Genomic DNA, 22,557 nt, shown 5'->3' with positions numbered 1-22,557 from the left:
GCTTACATACTTAGAACATATACTGTTAATGAGATTTTAATGCAACATTTTGGTTTAGTTGAAAAGACATTCTTTATTTGAAGTACTTTCTGTGAGATTAAACATGACTTAGCATTTGGTTTCTTTGATAGCTACACGATTATATCACGACGCTACTAATGTGTGACACAATTTACATTGTGCTTTTGCGGTGTATCTGTTTTATATCTGCACAGTTTTTCTGAGTTCTTCTGGAAAGGAAAACATGTTTTAGTAGTAACTTTGTGGTATAACTACAATGAGACAGCCTTTTCTTTGGCACAACAATACGTTACAGTATAGTACTTACTTCATCACGGCAATAAGCGTAGTAACTACGATATCTATACGCAAAGCATTTCACTTTTGTTTATCATGAGGTAAGTAAATTGACTTCTGCAGAACTTAGCTTTCGGAGGACGATAACTACGACATTTCCACAGAGATTATCTTACAATACGACGCACAGTTTAGCGCTACAGTACGCGTATTTGAGTGACTAATTTTGTACTTAAAACATTTATTTTTAAAGATATTTGAAGTACAATGATACAAAGGGTTTCCGTGATACATTTCATTCCATTGCTGTAATCTGTAACATCTGAGTATATAATTACATTAATCCTCAGGGGGGTACACGCTTACTTTGTGTACCATGTGTATGGCAAGCACAAGGAGCCCTAGCTAATATGGTATTTGCTTATACAACTTTACACATCGGTACCATATTTCTCTAACACAGAATTACACAGCTATCTGATCATTTAACTGAGAGAGACAAATATTTATTTTACTACATCAGTGACAGATGTTTACGTAATTACACGCTTGGATAACTTCACACTTATGAAATAGTATTTTATTTGTACTTTGTGAAATGTTCATATTTTTCCGGAACCATTGTGATACTATGAGAGCTTTGAATGATGTATTTGGTATGGGATCATGATTTTTAAAGTACGTTTGAGGTAGATGACACTTTTGACATGAGCAGGAAAATTTTTTTAGCTTTTGAAATTATTGGAAGAAACTACAACGATTTTGAGATTTGGCTGAGGTTCTATGATGTTATGATGACGACGTGTATTACGCTGTTGCGGTATGTTTATGATCAATAAGCTGATGATATATGAGTTATTTGATTATGCTATGTATCTGTTATGATGAAATATTGAAGAAGCGTCGACGAATAAGGTAAGGAATAAAGAGAAGTGGTTAGGGACTCTGGTTTGTGAAAAAGGTTGTTGGAAACCAAGAATCGTACTTTAAGAGTAAAGAAATGTATGTAAATGCGTGAATGTATTACAATGCCGACGAAAATTTTTTGGACACTGTTATATTTATAGGATTTTATTTTGTAACGCAAATTCTCAAGCTGTGAAAATATTTTTATATGAGACTGCCACAGTAGCGGAAACTGGTGTCATAAATATTTGGTTAAGAAAGTTAAGTGACCACGTGCACGTAATGCGTCGTGGGCACCCAGCTGCGCGACAGCCACCTGGCAACAATCCATTAGTGTGTGCCTCTCAGAGGCACAAGGAAAAAAAAGGGAGGCCATTATCCTCGTTATTGACATTCCTTTGTAGAAAGCATCGTAAAAACGACACGCTCATTACTTGGAAAAGATACTTACTTACATCTGCACACCTGATAATGACAAGCGTCTTTCTACGAGAGTTGAGAGAATTTGTACTAACTTATGAAATTTTACATGACTATTGAATTATATTTTTATGCTTCGCCTTTCATAGTTGCTTATTTCATTTGATATCTGGTTTCCAGCAGTGTTGCAGCATTGGTTTTATAAAATAAAGTTAAATGCATTTGCTAATGTGAACACTTTCTGTCAACAGATCTATTAAATAATCATTTTATGATCCACGTTCTTCGAAAAAGGAGCACTTCGAAAGGAAAGAAAATAAGAAGGGATTAATAACAGTCACTCCATACTTAATTTTCTTTTCAACTACTTGGTAATTTTTTGTAGAATTAGCTTTTGTGGTGCACCACTTTAATGACATAGGCATTACGATGTGAATATACATTTCCCTTATCTGCATTGTTGTCTTTACTGTAATATTTTTCTGCTTGAGCTTTGTGATGTTTAGATATAAGTTATTGCATTTTCTGCTGCTGTTTGCCAGGCATAGTGCTACTAATTTTCACTTTGTATTACTCTGTTAAGCTAGTTTTTTTTTTCTTGTTTGCTGCTCATTGCCTTATATTAGTTGTAATATTGCTGCTTGCTTTGACAACTTCCATTTTTTTTATTGCCTTATATTAGTTGTAATATTGCTGCCTGCTTTGACAACTTCCATTTTTTTCGTTGCTGTTTGTATTAATTGTTTTGTGCTGCTGCATTGCCTCGTCCCTTAGTTTAGCATCTGAGCTCAGTGGGTTTAAGTTAGCTTAAGAGGGGGTAGGCTATATAAGAAACTAACTATGAGGAATTGGAAGAAATGCATTGAGAAGTTATAAGAAAATGATTTGGCCAAAAAAGTAGTGTACAGTGGAGAAAAACTATTTTTGAAAGAGGATGTGAACAAAATTCAGAAAGCATGCATGAATGGGATATTTTTGGTGGAAACAAATGTTGAGATACGACGAAAGATCTACAGAATGAAGTTTTGGGTTGCACTGCAGTACCAAATGTCAAACTGAAAACAAACCCTGTCCCGTATTTTGTGTTATTACGCTATGTGAATTGTATTTTTCCCTGTCTTTGTGTGTTTAGCTGATACGAGTTACGTTGTAGCATTTTTCTGATAATATGTTATTTACTTTGTAAACATGTTTAGACATTATTTATCTGTTCAGTTTTGTTGCTCATATGTGAAGTTGATGTTTCAAATGCTATTCTGATCTTGATGTATGTACTTATATCATAATTTTTTTAACACTGATGTGCATGTTTATTTCTATTCTTTTGTAAAGCCTGTTTTACTACAAATGTTATCTGTATTATTATGTTTTTAATGATGTATTTTGTAGCTTTGTTATTGTATTCTTATGTTATAAAATTGTAATTGACACCAGTTCATCAAATTGTAAGTTACATTTCACTGCACACATTTCTGTTGGCCATAGTATATGGACAATATGTGAGAATCAGGGACTGATAGTGTTTGCACGTGTGTTAATAATTCAGCAAGGGACTGGATAACAGCATTGCTGGTTCTAAGGACATTTCAAACAAATTCTTTGCGAGTGGACAAGTGGTGGTTTATGGACTTGCTGTATTTTCTGCAAGACTCTTCAATGATGATTGTGCAACTGCACAGTTGCAACAGATGGCTGCTGGCCATCTCTACAAGGACTACAGTGGGTCTGCACCTTTGATGACCCACCAATACCATTATTTCTACAAGGACTGCAGTGGGTCTGCACCTCTGGTGGCCCACCAATAGTAATCTCTACCAGCACTACAGTGGGTCTGCTCTGTGATGACCTACCTACCGATAGTCCTCAACGTCGACTGACTCTGCTGTGGCCGATTACCTGTCTGCATGTCAAGAGTCAGCACTGTCTTTTCGTCGGAAGGACAACACTACTTCTTCAAGACTGCTTAGAAATCCACTACTTCCAAGTGCAATTTCTTTTATTGCTCCGACTTTGAGTAAAACACTGCAATTTTACTGTGATGAACGATCAGGACTGTCTTTATGGACTGTGAGAAAATTTTAGCTTTTGACCAACATTGTATCGATAAGTGCGTGCATTTCATTTCTTTGTTATTGTAATTATGAAAAAAATTTATCAAATCATTATTGGCCAGTGCCCAAAACAATTTGTAAATTTTTTTGTGGGGAGCATGGGGGCTATGTAAGTAGGCTGTTTAGGTTTTTTTTATTGGTAACGCCGCCGCCACGTAGCGCTCTGTATGAAAATAACTGGCTGTGCTGTGTGCAGTCTGTGGCTGGTTTGCATTGTTGTCTACCATTGTAGTGTTGGGCAGCTGGATATTAACAGCGTGTAGCGTTGCGCGGTTGGAGGTGAGCCGCCAGCAGTGGTGGATGTGGGGAGAGAGATGGCGGAGTTTTGAAATTTGTAAGACTGGATGTCATGAACTGCTATATATATTATGACTATTAAGGTAAATACATTGTTTGTTCTATATTAAAATCTTTCATTCGCTAACTATGCCTATCAGTAGTTAGTGCCTTCAGTAGTTTGAATCTTTTATTTAGCTGGCAGTAGTGGCGCTCGCTGTATTGCAGTAGTTCGAATAACGAAGATTTTTGGTGAGGTAAGTGATCTGTGAAAGGTATAGGTTAATGTTAGTCAGGGCTATTCTTTTGTAGGGATTATTGAAAGTCAGATTGCATTGCGCTAAAAATATTGTGTGTCAGTTTAAGCACAGTTATGTATAATTGTTTTAAGGGGACGTTTCAGCTGGTTTGCTCGTATGGGATGCTGTTTGGAAGAGCAACCACACTTGGCCGTATACTTAACGATTAGTTAAGTACCGCCGCAAGAGAAAGGCAGGAAAACGATATCTCACTTAGGAGTGAAATAAACAGGTAGTGGAGGGAAGCCGAGGCGAACTGGCCCCAAGGAAATGTGAAGGAATCAAAAAAGAAAGGTTCGTTGGATGGACTGATTCAATGTAAAGAAAAGTCACAACAACCTTCGTTGAAAATTAAACAAGCGCAGCAAAAGGAATGCAATGTGAATTCCACTATTAAAAGCAGACGATAGAACAGGTAGGTGATAAGAGTACACTGTAGACCTTTACAAGGGGAAGATTTGTCAGACGATGTGGCAGAAAAAGAAATGGAATTCGATATGGAAGGCATAAGGAATCTACTATTAGAGTCATAATTTAACTGAACTGCGGACGATTTGCTTTCAAACAAGGCAGAAGGGGTAGATAACATCCATTCGTGATTTCTGGTATCAGTGGGGAGGGGGGGGGGGGGGGGGGGGGGAGAGGCAAGCAAACAGCTATTTAAGGTGGCGTGTAGAATCTGATACTGGACAGATACCATCAGACATTCGGAAAATATCATCCACAAAATCCAGCAGATATCAAAGGCAGGTAAGTGTGAGAAGTATCACACAATCAGCTTAGCGTCTCATCCATCGAAATTCTTGAAAACAACAATATACGCAAAAATGGAAGATAATATTGAGAATCTGTTAGGTGACGCTCATTTTGGTTTTAGAGAGGCAGTTGTGCTTGATAATCGAAGCAAGACATACGAAAAATCAAGACACATGATCGTATTTGTTGACCAAGAAAAACTGTTCGACGACATAAAATAGTGCGAGATTTTTCGAAAATCCGAGTGCAATAGGAATAAGCTATAAGAAGAGAATGGTAATACAAACTGGCAGAAAAAACTCGCAGCCTAGAGTAGGAGTTTTGCGACATGAACAAAAGTTGATAGGCATGTTTCTACGTTTGAAGGAAGACACGAGGGTTATTCGGATAGTAAGGAACGATCGGTCGCGAAACGGAAAATACAGTGAAAATCTGATGAAGCTTTGCAAAGATGCATTGGGCCCTGTATCTAGTACGCCTGTCGATCGCATCATGTCTCTCTTTTCAGTTCTCAGCTCAAAGTAAGAACGTAAAGATGGCTAGAAATTAGCGTCTCCCACCAAGTATGAGAGCCTGGTGAAAGATTTCGCCTGAAGCTATGCAATCCACATAACATAACTGTCATGCGGTTCGTTCTACACGACAATTCTCGGCCACACTGTGCAGAGGCAATGAAGATGCTCTTGCAGCGTTTTCGATGGGAAGTGTTTTGATCACCAACAATACGGCCCATAATTGGCTACCCAGAGTTTCATCCCTGCTCAAATGAACCGCTGGCTATGAAGACAATATTTTGACACAGACAACGAACTGCAGTCCAGAGTAGAAAACTGTCTAAAAGCACTGGCGGCTGTCTTCTATAACGAGGGAACTGAAAAGTTGGTACAACGCTACGACAGATGTCTAAGTCTGAGTGGTGACTGTGTAGAGAAGTAGCTGGAAGGTGTAGATAACCGTTGCAAATAAATCAGTTTTGATTTTCACTGTGGTTTCCATTTCGCGACCTATCGTTCCTTACTTTCCGAATAGCCCTCGTATCTATTTAAATTTCGCGCCAGTCGCTTAAGAGTGGCGCTAGTAACGCCACTATGAGGATGCAAATCAGGTTTGCTTTAAATACACTCTGTAACGGTCGTGAGCGTTAGTTATCCTTGAAACTGGACGTGGCGAGTTGATGATGGTCAAGAATGTTTTTAAGGCGACAAAAAGCCATTATTAACACCTCTCTGAGTTTGAATGACGTCCTGTAATTTGCATGTTGTTACGAGAAGCTGGAATTTTCTTCTGCGATACTGCAGAAAGACTTGGCAGGAATGTAGCTACTGTACATGATTGCTGGCAGCGGCTGTGATCAGAATGTACTATCGCAAGGACGCCGGGCTCCGGATGACCATGTGGTGCTGTCGGGAGGGAAGATCATCGTGTTAGGCGTATGGCTCTGTCACGTCGAACTGCATCTGCAACAGCAATTTGAGCAGAAGTTGGTACCACAGTGGCCCAACGAACGGTTACTTCAAGGGCAGCTCCGAGCCGGACGCCGTGTAGCGTGCGTTCCACTGACCCCAACCCATAGCCATTGCGACTTCGGTACTGTCAAGTGAGAGCTCATTGGAGGGCAGGGAGGAAGTGATGGAAGCTGGTTCTGCCACGGTGCCAATGATGGCCGTGTGTTGGTTAGAAGGAGGCTAGTCTCAGGACTGAAGACCACAAACAACAATAACAGTTGAGGGCCTGTATGCGTGCTAAACTCACTGGACCTACAGCTGGGGTTTAGGTCTGTGGTACGATTTCGTATGAGAACAGGAGCACTCTCGTGATCATTCCACTCACCCTGACTATAAAGTTGTACTGTAATCGACCTATTGTGCAGCCATTGACGAACAGCATTCCAGGGTGTGTTTTCCAACAGTGTAACGTTAGTCTACATATCGCTGTTGTAACGCAACATCCTCTACATGGTGTCAGCATATTGCCTTGGCCTGCTCCAAAGGAGGATCACTATATAGTATCAAACATAGCGCTTAATTTCACGAAGAAATTTCCGAGAATGTACATTTGCAGAATAGTATTGTGTGGTGGTCACTTATGGACTGTAGGAAAAACTAAAAGAGAAGAGAATCGAAATGTTTGAGATTTGATACAACAGCAGAATATTGAAACTTTGGTGGACTGATAAGATAAGAGAAAAGAAGTATCTCCGCAGAATCTGCGAAGAAAGGAACAGACGGAACACGCAGACAAGAAGATGGGAGAGGGTGATAGGACATGTATTAAGAAACCAGGGAATAATTCACATGGTATTAGACAGAGCTGTAGAGAGTAAAAACTGTAGGGAAGAAAGGTCGCACACGCAATCAACCGCTGCCGCTGCTCAACATATGGACTAATTTCCCATACCAGAACGCCACAACACACTGATCGGAATTCCGCTTGAAATAGCGCGGTCGAAGCGATCGACCAATTCCAGACGACGCCCTCATCACTTTTTCCATCTCATGTAATGATTGTTAATTTGAAAACTGGGAGTTGTATCATGGTTCATAGTCCAAGTTAAAGTGTAGGTCATGCCTACAACTGGCTGGTCAATCAGTAAAGAAACTTCCTGGCAGATTAAAACTGTGTGCCGGACCGTGACTCGAACTCGGGACCTTTGCATTTCGCCGGCAAGTGCTCTACTGTTATTGGTAGAAGTGAAGCTGTGAGGGCGTGGCTTGGATAGCTCAGTTGGCAGAGCATTTGCCCGCGAAATGCAAAGTCCCGAGTTCGAGTCTCGGACCGACACACAGTTTTAATCTGCCAGGAAGTTTCATATCAGGGCACACTCCTCTACAGAGTGAAAATCTCATTCTGGAAGTCAATCAGTAGGTTGACAAGACAACGTCATTGTTGTTGTTGTTGTTGTTGTTGTTGTGGTCCAAAGACTGGTTTGATGCAGCACTCCATGCTACTCTATCCCGTGCAAGCCTCTTCATTCCCGAATAACTACTGCAACCTACACGCTTTTAAATCTGCGTATGTATACATCTCTAGGTCTCCCTCTAAATTTTTGCCCCCCCCCCCCCCCCCCAGTTCCCTCCAGTACTAAATTGGTGAGTCCTTGATGTCTCAGAATGTGTCCTATCAACCGATACTTTCTTCTAGTCAGGTTATGCCACAAGTTTCTTTCACCCACAATTCTACTCAGTATTTGCTTATTAGTTACGCCAACGATCGCTATAGTCTTCAACATTCTGCTGTAGTATCACATTTCAAAAGCTTCTATTCTTCTATTGTATAAACTGTTTATCGTCCATGATTCAATTCCGTACATTGATACACTCCATACAAATATTTTCAGAAAAGACTTCCTGACACTTAAATTTGTATCTGATGTTAACAAACTGCTCTAGAAACGCTTTTCTGTCCATGATCAGTCTATAGTTTACATCTTCCTACTTCGACCATTATGAGACATTTTATTGCCCAAATAGCAAAACTCATGTACTACTTTGTCTCATTTCCTAATCTAATTCCCTCAGCATCGGATGATTTGATTTGATTTGACTACATTCTATTGTTTTGCTTTTGTTGCTGTTCATCCTATACCCTCCTTTCAAGACACTCTCAATTCCGTTCAACCGCTCTTCCAAGTTCTTTGCTGCCTCGGAGAGAATTACAACGCCATCGGCAAAGCTCAAAGTTTTTATTTCTTCTCCCTGGTTCCAAACATTTCTTTTGTTTCGTTTGCTGCTTGCTCAACGTACAGATTGAATAACATCATCGACAGGGCTACAACCTGTCTCACTGCCTTCTCAACCACTTCTTTCTTTTCATGGCTCGCAACTTTTTTAATTGCCGTCTGGTTTCTGTACGAGCTATAAACGGTCTTTCCCTCCCTGTGTTTTATCCCTGGTACCTTCAGAATTTCAGAGAGAGTATTCCAGTTAACATTGTACAAAGCTTTCTCTAAGTCTACAAATGCTATAATCTAGCCTTTGGGTTGATAAGAGCCTTACCTTTTTTTAAAAAAATTGTACTGTTTGGTTTCACTAATCATATTCCCATTCTGAGAAATTAAAACGTGGAGTTTTGTCGAATTGTGTGTGAGAAACTGTAGAAACGGAGTCTTACTATGATATAAGGTTAGTTTCTTTTATACAAGTCATGAACTTATGTCGTGAACTGCACTATTTGAAACAGTGCCAGTGCTGCACGCAACATCCTTTACTACCAAGCTAGTCTCATCAACAAACAGAAATATTTTAGAATTACCTGTAATACCAGAGAGCATGTTGTTGTTGTTGTTGTTGTTGTTGTGGTCTTCAGTCCTGAGACGGGTTTGATACAACTCTCCACCGGCCCTGGTGGCCGAGCTGTTCTAGGCGTTTCAGTCTGGAACCGCGCGACCGCTACGGTCGCAGGTTCGAATCCTGCCTCGGGCATCGATGTCTGTCATGTCCTTAGTTTGGGGTGCCATCCGATTATACAACTTCAACTCTTGGCTACCTGTCTCGCCTCACCTTACGTTTGAGCTACCTTCTCAAGCCGACGTTTGGAACTGAGCACCACTTGTTCTGTTTGTTTTAGATTGTGATTTTGATTTTAGTTTGAAGTATTGTGTGAGGCCTTCGCCCGTGTATTAATTCGGTTCTTTTTAAATTTTACATAAAGGTCTTCAGACGTGTTAAAGTTCTGAAGACTGATTTAATTTTAAAAAATAAAATTCCATAAAATTGGTTCTATCTGAAATTGTTTGTAATTCAGGCCCTAAGCTGTCAGTTGTTCGATGTGTTATGTATGGCCTTCAGTCGAGGATTTACGTGAACCACTTTTAATAAGGCCTTTAGCCATGTGTATTCTTTAAAGGAAAATTTTTTATAGGAAGGAAGGGGTTTATTTTAAATTGTTTGTCTGACTTGTTGTTCAGGCCTTCAGCCGTTGTTTCAAATTTGTTTGTGGACTTCAGCCATGCAATAAGTTAATATTTCTTTAATTTGGCTTTCGGCCATTCTGTTGTAAGTTTAAAGAGAAATTTCTTGGTTGGAAAATTCTTTATTTATGTGTTTTAATTATAGTTGTCCTGCAGACGTGTAGTGTGAGCCTTCAGCCGCTAATTGTTTTCAATTGCATGATTCTTTTAAAAACAAGAAAAAAAATTTTTACCTTCTATTTTTAATTGCTTTTGATTCTAAGCCAGGCCTTCAGCCATTCTTGGTTTTGGTATGATTTTGGGCCTTCAGCCCAGAAAGCATCTTAAGTTCTTCAACTAGGCCTTCAGCCGTATTGTTTAATTGTGATCTTTTTAAGCGATGTGTAAATGAGTGGTTCTTAGAAAAATAAAGTTGTGTGTTTGATTGTGCAACTCACAGTAACTGTTTACGGGCCCATCCACAATCATAACCTTATCCTCTGCGCTCTCTGAGTGCCTACCAACCTGATTTCAAATGTGCAACGAACCACCAGAGACCACGGTTCCTTTATGCCTTATGCTCGAAAAATATCCGTGGACAGTATCCTAAATTTTGTAGGCGGAGTTCTAATTCACCATGTGTATATGCAGCGTGGCCCTCTCGTTGCAATAACAACGCATCTCATGTACATTACATGTACCATATGCAGATCCACGGGTGAAGACCATACTTTATTTGAAAGTATGCTTTGTCGAGTAGAAGAGATACGATTTTTAAAATCCGTGTTAGTTAGGTAGTTAGTTTCATGTTCCATGGATCATATTGCAATATAGATCGTAATGATGTGGCGTTTTACATTGCAAATTAATTATTTTTGTATGGTTACATTCTGAACATTTCTAAGATTTTTTCCAAGAATAAAAAGAATAGACAGATGTTGAGACTTAGTAAGTCCTACCCATCACCTTTTATACATTAAAGTAATAGAAATTCTGCTATGGAGAACAAGGAGTTGCCAACGTGAAAATTTCTCGGTTTGTTATGGTTTTAAATTTTACTTTACTGTGTGCCAATATTTTATATCACTGGGTAAGGTATCAAAACTTTTTTGTGCCAGCCCTGTGCGCCTATTTGTATTATAGACAACCTTAATGTGGAGTAATGAACATAATTTTTTCTTCTGGTACTGTAATTATGTACATCATTGTTTCTTTTGAATTGCAGTAGATTACTTACAACAGCCGGCTGGTGTGGCCGTGCAGTTCTAGGCGCATCATTCTGGAACCGCGTGACCGCTACGGTCGCAGGTTCGAATCCTGCCTCGGGTATGGATGTGTGTGATGTCCTTAGGTTAGTTAGGTTTAAGAAGTTCTACGAGACTGATGACCTGAGATGTTAAGTCCCATAGTGCTCAGAGCCATTTGAACCATCTGACGCAGCTCTCCATGCTACTCTATCCTGTGCAAGATTCTTCATCTCCCAGTACCTACTGCAACCTACATCCTTCTGAATCTGTTTAGTGTATTCACCTCTTGGTCTCCCTCTACGATTTTTACCCTCCACGCTGCCCTCCAATACTAAATTGGTGATCCCTTGACGCCTCAGAACATGTCCTACCAACCGATCCCTTCTTCTGGTCAAGTTGTGCCACAAACTTCTCTTCTCCCCAATCCGATTCAATACTTCCTGATTAGTTATGTGATCTACCCATCTAATCTTCAGCATTCTTCTGTAGCACCACATTTCGAAGGCTTCTATTCTCTTCTTGTCCAAACTATTTATCGTCCATGATTCACTTCCATACATGGCTACACTCCATACAAATACTATCAGAAACGACTTCCTGACGCTTAAATCTATACTCGACGTTAACAAATTTCTCTTCTTCAGAAACGTTTTCCGTGCCATTGCCAGTCTACATTTTATATTCTCTCTACTTCGACCATCATCATTTATTTTGCTCCCCAAATAGCAAAACTGCTTTATTACTTTAAGTGTCTCATTTCCTAAACTGATTCCCTCAGCATCACCCGTCTTAATTCGACTACATTCCATTATCCTCGTTTTGCTTTTGTTGATGTTCATCTTATATCCTCCTTTCAACACACTGTCCATTCCGTTCAACTGCTATTCCAAGTCCTTTGCTGTCTCTGACAGAATTACAATGTCATCGGCGAACCTCAAAGTCATTTCTTCTCCATGGATTTTAATAGCTACTCCGAAGTTTTCTTTTGTTTCCTTTACTGCTTGCTCAATATATAGAGTGAGTAGTATCGGGGAGAGGCAACAACCCTGTCTCACTCCCTTCCCAACCACTGCTTCCCTTTCATGTCCCTCGACTCTTATAACTGCCATCTGGTTCCTGTACAAATTGTAAATAGCCTTAGGCTCCCTGTATTTCCTGTATTTTAACCTTGCCACCTTCAGAATTTAAAGAGAATATTCCAGTCAACGTTGTCAAAAACTGTCTCTAAGTCTATAAATGCTAGAAACTTAGGTTTACCTTTCCTTAATCTATCTTCTAAGATAAGTCGTACAGTTAGTGTTGCCTCACGAGTTCCAACATTTCTGCTGAATCCAAACTGATCTTTCCCGCGGTCTGCTTTTACCAGTTTTTCCATTCGTCTGTAATGAATTCGTGTTAGTATTTTGCAGCCGTGGCTTATTAAACCGATAGTTTGGTAATGTTCACATCTGTCTTTTTTTTTTTTTTTTTTTTTGGACCAGTGATCTGTCTCTGCTCTGGTGTGTGGGCGCCTTAAGATGAAACTTCCTTGTTAGTCGTCCACGAAATGCTGGCCTTAATGCGCGGCAAGTGGCTATCAACAGGTGCAGAGTGACGGGAAGGCGCCGTGAAGCCCAGGCAGGGTGGGTGGCGGCGTCGCGGCGGTGACCTTTAGCGTTACGAGTCGTATTGATTGCGGCAGCGCGGTAGACCGGAGCCGCGGCAGCGCTTGCGCACGGACGGCCTCCTCCCCGGGCACAGCCACAGGTAGGCCAGGGCGTGGCCCTCGCCACCGATCTCTTGTAGACTGCACCGGTATCTGCAGCAGAGCCGCGCGGGATTAGCCGCGCGGTCTTAGGCGCTGCAGTCATGGACTGTGCGGCTGGTCCCGGCGGAGGTTGGAGTCCCCCCCTCGGGCATGAGTGTGTGTTTGTCCTTAGGATAAGTTAGGGTAAGTAGTGTGTTAGCTTAGGGACTGATGACCTTAGCAGTTAAGGTCCGTAAGATTTCACACACTTTCCTTGCATCTGCAGCCACTGAGGGTCCACTTGTACTCCCTCCCTCCCTGCCCCGTCCCAACTCCGTGACTTGCCCGGCACGTAGAAGAACCGTTGGCCCCCTCCGATCCACTCTTAAGCCCTGTTTACACGATAGACTTTCTTAGTTGACTACTCGAGACAAGTGTGTCTACTGCAGCGCACCTGGCGTTTTATTCGCTTACGGAGTCTCGTCTGTTTCGACTCGTCATTTTCGTTTACACGTCACCGCCAAAACTGCGTGTGTTGCGAGAATTGTTTGCTGTGCAGTTTCGAATTTTAACGGTGAAAGTAAATTTATGAGGGGCGACCCTCTGTACGAAAAAAAATGGAAATATAGTAGCAAAATTTTTGGACAACATGGTTGTTGAGATGAAGCAGCGATTAGTATGATTAATCAATTATTCAAAAGTCTTAATCGCATTTATTATTATTATACCGCCAACTGGTTTCAACCCGACGTAGAGGTGAAAAATGGTTCAAAAGGCTCTGAGCACTATTTGACTTAACTTCTTAGGTCATCAGCCCCCTAGGACTTAGAACTACTTAAACTTAACTAACCTATGCCCGAGGCAGGATTCGAACTTGCGAGCGTAGCGGTCGCATGGTTCCGGACTGTAGCGCCTAGAACTGCTCGGCCACTCTGGCCGGCACGTAGGGGTCATCTTCTGGGCGTTTACACTGTGAAATCATAGATAACCGTCAGAAAGATTCCATTATACAACAACTAAAATTGCGTAAATTTAAAATATGTTACCCATTGGTCGACTGCTGGTGGTGTCACTCCTGTCTACAGAACGGGCAGGAAACTATGCGAGAAAACCCTTTTATGGGCTTAAATAGCGTGCTGAGATCACGTGAATAGACGGCAACACCCCCAGCGGCGATCAACGGCATTTAATTAAGTGTATTATATGTAATTTCTAGTCACCTTGGATTAACATAAATTTAAGTGATAGTAAACAACAGAAAACAGAACCATTCCATTTAAAAAGAGTTTCAGTTATAGTGTTAATTATAAAATAAAAACAAATGTTCAATTTACTAAAACGGCTAATATGGAAGGACTATACAACGCCCTCTACTCCTTGTGTTGAGAACGCCGTTGCCACGGATTATAAGGCGTACATCAGGCGTCCTCTAGTCTGTGTAGCGAGGACGCCGTCGTTATAGTAACAGCTGTTGAGTTCGTATGGTATCTTTGCCCTGCCTTACCACAAGGATTAGAGGGCGTTGTAGTCCTTCCACATTAGCCGTTTTAGTAAATTAACCCAATGTTTTCTACGTAAATGTAAGAATAGATATATTATAACACAAGACGACACCACTTTTTGTGTGTCACAAATTGTTTTACTTTATACTATGGCACATAATGTAATATACTTTTACGAATTTTGCGAGTTGACTACGGAACATTTGTTATTATTTTATAATTAACACTATAATTGTAACTCTTTTTAAATGGAATGGTTCCGTTTTCTGTTATTTACTGTCACTTAAATTTATGTTAAACCAAGGTGACTAGTAATTACATATAATAAACTGTATTAAATGCCGTTGATCGCCGCTGGGGGTGTTGCTATCTATTCACGTGATCTCAGCACGCTATTTAAGCCCATACGAAGGGTTAGTCTCGCATAGCTTCCTGCCGTTATGTAGACAGGAGTGACACCACCAGCAGTCGACAATGGCTAACAGATTTTAAATTTACGCAATTTTAGCTGTTGTATAATGGAATCTTTCTGACGGTTATCTATAATTTCACAGTGTAAACGCTCAGAAGATGAACCCTACGTCGGTTAAAACCGGTTGACGGTATAATAATAATCAATGCGATGAAGGCTGTTTTTGAATAATTGAATTTAGTAGCAAGATATTGAAACAAGCAACGATGGTAAAGTTTTTTCACAGCAGAATTCAAAGCGGAAATTGTTGTCAAAGCGCGTGTCGTAAATTTCTTACACTCTTGTCGGTGAAAGGATAGGAGATGTGTCATCCACACAATTCAGAACATATCGGCATACAGATATTTGTTCGAGAAAAATTAACACTTGTAAGTGCAAACACATAAAACAACACAAAGAACGCCGGCCGAGCGGATCTAGGCGCTTCAGTCCGGAACAGCGCGACCGCTACGGTGCAGGTTCGAATTCTGCCTCGGGCATGGATGTGTGTGATTGCCTTAGGTTAGTTAGGTTTAAGTAGTTCTAAGTTCTAGGGGACTGATGACCTCAGATGTTAAGTCCCATAGTGCTCAGAGCCATTTGAACACGAAGAACACAGTAAACAGCGCCTTTTTGCTTTATCCTTCTTATCCTGTTTTCTTGATAAGTGCCAAAAACATCGAATAGTATTTATTTCCTCACGTAACTCTGACCTTTTCACAGTTGAAATAGTTTTCACTAACACACTTTATCTACACTCCCGGAAATGGAAAACAGAACACATTGACACCGGTGTGTCAGACCCACCATACTTGCTCCGGACACTGCGAGAGGGCTGTACAACCAATGATCACGCACACGGCACAGTGGACACACCAGGAACCGCGGTGTTGGCCGTCGAATGGCGCTAGCTGCACAGCATTTGTGCACCACCGCTGTCAGTGTCAGCCAGTTTGCCATGGCATACGGAGCTCCGTCGCAGTCTTTAACACTGGTAGCATGCCGCGACAGCGTGAACGTGAACCGTATGTGCAGTTGACGGACTTTGAGTGAGGGCGTATAGTGGGCATGCGGGAGGCCGGGTGGACGTACCGCCGAATTGCTCAACACGTGGGGCGTGAGGTCTCCACAGTACATCGATGTTGTCGCCAGTGGTCGGCGGAAGGTGCACGTGCCCGTCGACCAGGGACTGGGCCGCAGCGACGCAAGACCGTAGGATCCTACGCAAAGCCGTAGGGGACCGCACCGCCACTTCCCAGCAAATTAGGGACACTGTTGATCCTGGGGTATCGGCGAGGACCATTCGCAACCGTCTCCATGAAGCTGGGCTACGGTCCCGCACACCGTTAGGCCGTCTTCCGCTCACGCCCCAACATAGTGCAGCCCGCCTCCAGTGGTGTCGCGACAGGCGTGAATGGAGGGACGAATGGAGACGTGTCGTCTTCAGCGATGAGAGTCGCTTCTGCCTTGGTGCCAATGATGGTCGTATGCGTGTTTGGCGCCGTGCAGGTGAGCGCCACAATCAGGACAGCATATGACCGAGGCACACAGGCCCAACACCCGGCATCATGGTGTGCGGAGCGATCTCCTACACTGGCTGTACACCTCTGGTGATCGTCGAGGGGACACTGAATAGTGCACGGTACATCCAAACCGTCATGGAATCCATCGTTCTACCATTCCTAGACCGGCAAGGGAACTTGCTGTTCCAACAGGACAATGCACGTCCGCATGTATCCCGTGCCACCCAACGTGCTCTAGAAGGTGTAAGTCAACTACCCTGGCCAGCAAGATCTCCGGATCTGTCCCCCATTGAGCATGTTTGGGACTGGATGAAGCGTCGTCTCACGCGGTCTGCACGTCCAGCACGAACGCTGGTCCAACTGAGGCGCCGGGTGGAAATGGCATGGCAAGCCGTTCCACAGGACTACATCCAGCATCTCCACGATCGTCTCCATGGGAGAATAGCAGCCTGCATTGCTGCGAAAGGTGGATATACACTGTACTAGTGCCGACATTGTGCATGCTCTGTAGCCTGTGTCTATGTGCCTGTGGTTCTGTCAGTGTGATCATGTGATGTATCTGACCCTAGGAATGTGTCAATAAAGTTTCCCCTTCCTGGGACAATGAATTCACGGTGTTCTTATTTCAATTTCCAGGAGTGTATTTACGTGTTTATTACCGCATACGTTTTGGACCTTCTACAACAGCTTAGTTCTTCCACATTTGTACTTAAAATCATTGCGAATCTTGGGGAGAGACAAATCAGTAAGCTTGACATATTTTGCGTATTTTCATGGAGTAATTTCATATGGAAGAATGTTCTGGGGGAAATCATATTTAAGAAAGGAAGTCTTCATTGCTCAAAAACGTGCTGTAAGAACATGCGGTGTTCACCCACAACCATTTTGTAGACATCTGTTTAAAGAGCTGGATATTCTTAATACTGCTTCACAGTATATTTATTCCCTCAAGAAGTTTGTTGTAAGTAATGGTTCAAAAATGGCTCTGCCGTCAACACTGTACTTGGTTCGGAATCGATGCCGCGATTACGAATATGTGCTCTTCTTGCATGGTGTGTGCCGAACAACAATCAGCACCACCGCGGAATTTCTTTCCATGCCCAAAAGCCACTTCTCCTTGGCAACGCTTACTCATCGATTTTGCTGGTCCATTCTGGAATGCTCGATGGTTGGTTGTGGTAGATTCATTCAGTAATTTTCCTTTTGTTGTCCGGATGTCTTCCACGACGTCATCTGCCACCATCCAAGCGTTATCCGCTATCTTTTGCATTGAAGGTCTTCCACAAACTATTGTTTCCGACAATGGCCCACAATTCATGTCCGCAGAATTTCAGTCATTCTGCAAGGCCAATGGTATTCAACATATGACGTCGGCGCCGTTTTCGCCACAGTCAAACGGTGCCACTGAACGATTGGTCAGGACTTTCAAGTCAGAGATGTTCAAGTTGAAAGAGTCGCATTCTCGGGAGGACGCGTTATTGCTCTTTTTGTCCTCGTATCGCTCTCAGCCCCGAGATGGTCGCTCGCCGGCTGAGTTGCTCCACGGTCGCCCTCATCGAACCTTGATGTCTTTGCTACATCCGCCGCATCAGGTTCCTGTGCAGCGGCAGACACCTGCTTTTGCTCCAGGCGACGTTGTCTACTATCGCCACTACCGAGGTTCACGGCCTTGGCTCGAAGGGCGCATTCTTCGCTGCCTCGGACGCGCTATGTATCTGGTTTTGGGGGCCTCTGGTGAGGTGCGTCGGCATCTTAATCAGCTGCGCCTCTGTCGTCGCACGGGATCTGCCGCTCGCCGTCTGCTTTCAGCGGCGGTGCCGTCCAGTCAGCGCCCCGGGGACCCATCTACTGGCTCGCCTCAGCCCCAGGTGTTACCGACGCTGCCTTCCATGTTGCCCCATGGCGACGCGCCGCCGCCGCCGCCGCCGCCTGTTCTCCCGCCGGCGACGCCCGCAGTGGAACGTCGGTGCAACCGCCGGGCGCCTCCCTGGGTCACGCGCAGCCGATCGCTTCCCAGCTGTCCTCCGACATGGAACTCTTGGCCGCTCCGGACCATATGTCGCCTTCTCCCGTCGGGTGCCCCGTCCCGATGGAGGTCGACCCTTCGGCCCCTTCAGTCTCTCTACGGGCGCATACACCGCATGCTGGCGTGCACCCTGGAGCAGGTTTTCAGGCGTTTCCTAGCTCCCCGAGGTCCGAATGGCGGGTGCGGGTGGGGGTGGCACAGCCTCGCCTGTTGTTAGGCTCCCCACCTCGTCGCATACGTCAACATGCGGTCCTCTCCACGGCGGGCGGAAGCCTTATCCCACAACCGTACGCCGATTTGCGGGGAAGGAATGTGGTGTCACCGTCAGACACCACACTTGCTAGGTGGTAGCCTTTAAATCGACCGCGGTCCGGTAGTATACGTCGGACCCGCGTGTCGCCACTATCAGTGATTGCAGACCGAGCGCCGCCACACGGCAGGTCTAGAGAGACTTCCTAGCACTCAGCCCAGTTGTACAGCCGACTTTGCTAGCGATGGTTCACTGACTTCTACGCTCTCATTTGCCGAGACGATACTTAGCATAGCCTTCAGCTACGTTATTTGCTACAACCTAGCAAGGCGCCATTGTCAGTTTCTATTGATACTGTGAATCATGTAATGTCAAAAGCGACGTTCGTCATTAATGGATTAAAGTTAAGTATTCCACCAGCTACGTCCGTTTTTCTCAATTCTAATTCCCTTGTCATGTTCCAGACCTCACGCCAGCCTGCGTGAGCTAAAACGCGTGCATTTCGGCCTCCTTTAGTAACCCTGTGTTGGCTCTCCTGCCAACCACAATACCCTTTCAGATGACATCTGACATTCGAGAGCAATTTCAAGCATTTCAAATCGGCGATGCTCCATGACCATTTTGTGCATTTTTGCAATGACTTCTGGAGTAGTGGTACATCTTGGCCAACCTCTGCGCGGATCATCTAAGCTCTCCTGACCAAAATTAAATTAATTTGTTCACTTAGTACCAGTTGAATGTGAAGGAGCAGAGTCTCCCAGTTTATTCTGGGAATCGGCATGAATGTCCTTTTCTTTCATACCTTTCTTTATGAAATACTTAATCACTGCTCGAATCTCGATTTTTTTCATCTTCGCAAATCACTACGTCACCGCCACAGCTCTCTTCCAAGAGCACCGAAGAGGCACGTGTTTACACGCAACAGTTCAATGAATATCACGTAAACAACTAGTTGCGCTAGCGCTGACCTCTCGTAATTTCGCAACGAGCCCAGTTTCATTGGAGTCACAGTTTAGCACCATCACTACAAACGGGGATAAATTTTGTCCAATCTGTCTCGTAGTTGTGAGTGCTTTCTAAAACCATGTCGTACAAACGGTAGCGAGTAGTGATCGTTGGAGCAGCTTTACAAAATAAAATGTCTTCCATAATACTTTCATGCGCTTCAAAGCGCATTGATGCCAAGATCAGCACACAATCTGAAATAATAGTAAATTCATCAAACCGCGAAGCAAAATGAGCCTCTTCTTTAATTTTTCAACTACTTATCCTCGAATGTCACGGGTCATATCGATTATTCTGCGCTCAATAGTACTGTCGGAAATTGGCATGCTTTTTAGCTTGCTTGCCTCCTGCTCACCTAACATAATTTCAACCATATCCAGAGCTGCTGGAAAAATAAAATTCTTGGCATCTGTATGCGGCTCCCCTGTTTTAGCGAGCAGGTATGTGACTCAGTAGCTAGCTAATAACGCTTTCTCGTTGACAATGGATACTCAAAATCAGGTAAAAATATTATTAAAACAGAAAAACAAATGAATGATCAGTAACATAATTGCAGTAACATATTGCTTTAATTGAAACACAGTAGTTTGGTGCTTGTTTGGGCTTTCAGTTTTCTTGCGAAGAAATCCAGTGATTTATCATCTTTCTCGGAATATTTAGTAAGTACGTGACGCTAAAGGTTTGATCAAACTCTCATGTGTTACTTCGCCGCAAATTACACATTGAGCTTTATTATTCATGACCGTAAAACCGCACTTCAAATAACTGTAGTCAGACAGAGAGATAGAGAGAGAGAGAGAGAGAGAGAGAGAGAGAGAGAGAGAGTGTGTTCGCTTCCAGCACTGCCACTTATACCAGACGCGGAGGTCTGCTCAGATCTTTTGAGAAACTTATCCATTTTATGCTCGCTCGGAGCATGTCCGTATTCGTTGGACACTTGACTGACTGACTAACTGACTGAAGCGAGCGAAACAGCGCGCCAATGCGTTTGCTTGCCCCTTCTCACCTCCACGAGCTCCCGTAGAGCGTTACGACTACCTTGCACAGCGCACTTGATTCCTAAAAAATTCAGTACGTTGTCTTTGAAATCATTGACATAGTTTTATTATGATCCAGAAATTTTTTACTTGGGAAGGGATCGCGTATTCAGAAAAGTTGAAGTACACTCCACTATCGCGTCGTCTTTCCACTTTTGACATGACTGTATGGGCAAGAACCGAAAACCAATAAACTGATTTAAAAAAGCTTGCAGGAGGTGGTAAGGCATTGGCTACGATACGGGCGGTGAGCGGCTCCTCTCACGTTTATGTTTACATTGAGTTCAGTGGAAATAGGATCTGCAGGTTAGGATAAGCGCGGGTGAGTGGGTGAAACAACTTGCCACTTGTTCTCTATCGCTCAGGCCAGTCATTACATTTCACTAACCGCTCCGAGTCTTTTTCCAGTTGCTTAGAAGTGCTCGTGCTGTAAAATGGCACAGAAGAGGAAATCGACAGACCTCGAGCGTGAGACTTTTATCTCCGAAGTTAAGTCCAGGCCATGTTTTTGGAATGATCGACATATTAATTTCAAAAATAGCGTTGTGACAAAGAAACTTTGAAAAGAAATAGGAAATACAATACACTTGTCAGGTAAGATTAACTCATTTTTTATAGAAAAGTGGCAATTGACCCTGAATAAAGAAAAGTGTGAAGTTATTCACATGAGTACAAAAAGAAATCCGCTAAATTTCGATGACGCGATAAGTCACAGAAATCTGAAGGCTGTAAATTCAACTAAATACTTAGGGATTACAACTACAAATAACCTAAATCGGAACGATCAAATAGATAAATTGTGGGTAGAGCAGACCTGCGATTAGTTGGCAGAACGCTTAGAAGGTGCAACAGGTCTACTAAAGACAGTGCTTATACGACGCTTGTCCGTCCTATTCTGGAGTATGCGTGGTGGGATCTGCATCAGATGAGACTGACGGATGACATCGAAAAAGTTCAAAGAAGGGCAGCTCGTTTGGTATTATCGCGAAATGGGAGAGAAAGTGCCACAGACATGATACATGAATTGGAGTGGCAATTATCAAAACAAAGGCAATTTTCGTTGCGACGGGATCTTCTCATGAACTTTCAATCACTAGTTTTCTCCTCCGATTGCGAAAACATTCTGTTGGCACCCACCTACATAGGGAGGAATGGTCACCACGATAAAATAAGAGAAATCAGGGCTCGCACAGAAAAATTTAAGCGTTCGTTTTTGCCGCGCGCCGTTGGAGACTGGAACGGTAGAGAGACAGCTTGAAGGTGGTTCATTGAACCCTCTCCCAGGTACTTTATTGTGAATAGCAGAGTAATCACGCAGATGAAGATGTAACCAATTTCATACAAAAATTATTTCATTTGCCAATCAATAATTTTTATTATTGCCTACCAGAGTTGGACAAAAAGCAGTTCAACTTATAACTAGTAATATTAAAATACGTCACTAATAATTACCGAAGAATAAGGGCTACCGATTAAAATAGGTCGTAAATATATTCAAAAATGGTTCAAATGGCTCTGAGCACTATGGGGCTTAACTTCTGAGGTCATTAGTCCCCTAGAACTTAGAACTAGTTAAACCTAACTAACCTAAGGACATCACACATATCCATGCCCGAGGCAGGATTCGAACCTGCGACCGTAGCGGTCTCGCGGTTCCACACTGCAGCGCCTAGAACCGCAAAGCCACTTCGGCCGGCCGTAAATTTATTCCTTATTTTTCTTGCTTCTGCAGTTGGCCTTTGATATTAATCTCAACGGGATCTGGCTGACTTTCGAATTCATTCGCGCTCAGTTAAAGGAGGAATGATACATAATCTGCATCGTTAATGCCATCCCT

The sequence above is a fragment of the Schistocerca gregaria genome, chromosome 3, assembly GCF_023897955.1.
Source record: "Schistocerca gregaria isolate iqSchGreg1 chromosome 3, iqSchGreg1.2, whole genome shotgun sequence".
Lineage (NCBI taxonomy): Eukaryota > Metazoa > Arthropoda > Insecta > Orthoptera > Acrididae > Schistocerca > Schistocerca gregaria.
Note: the sequence above shows the minus strand (reverse complement) of the source record.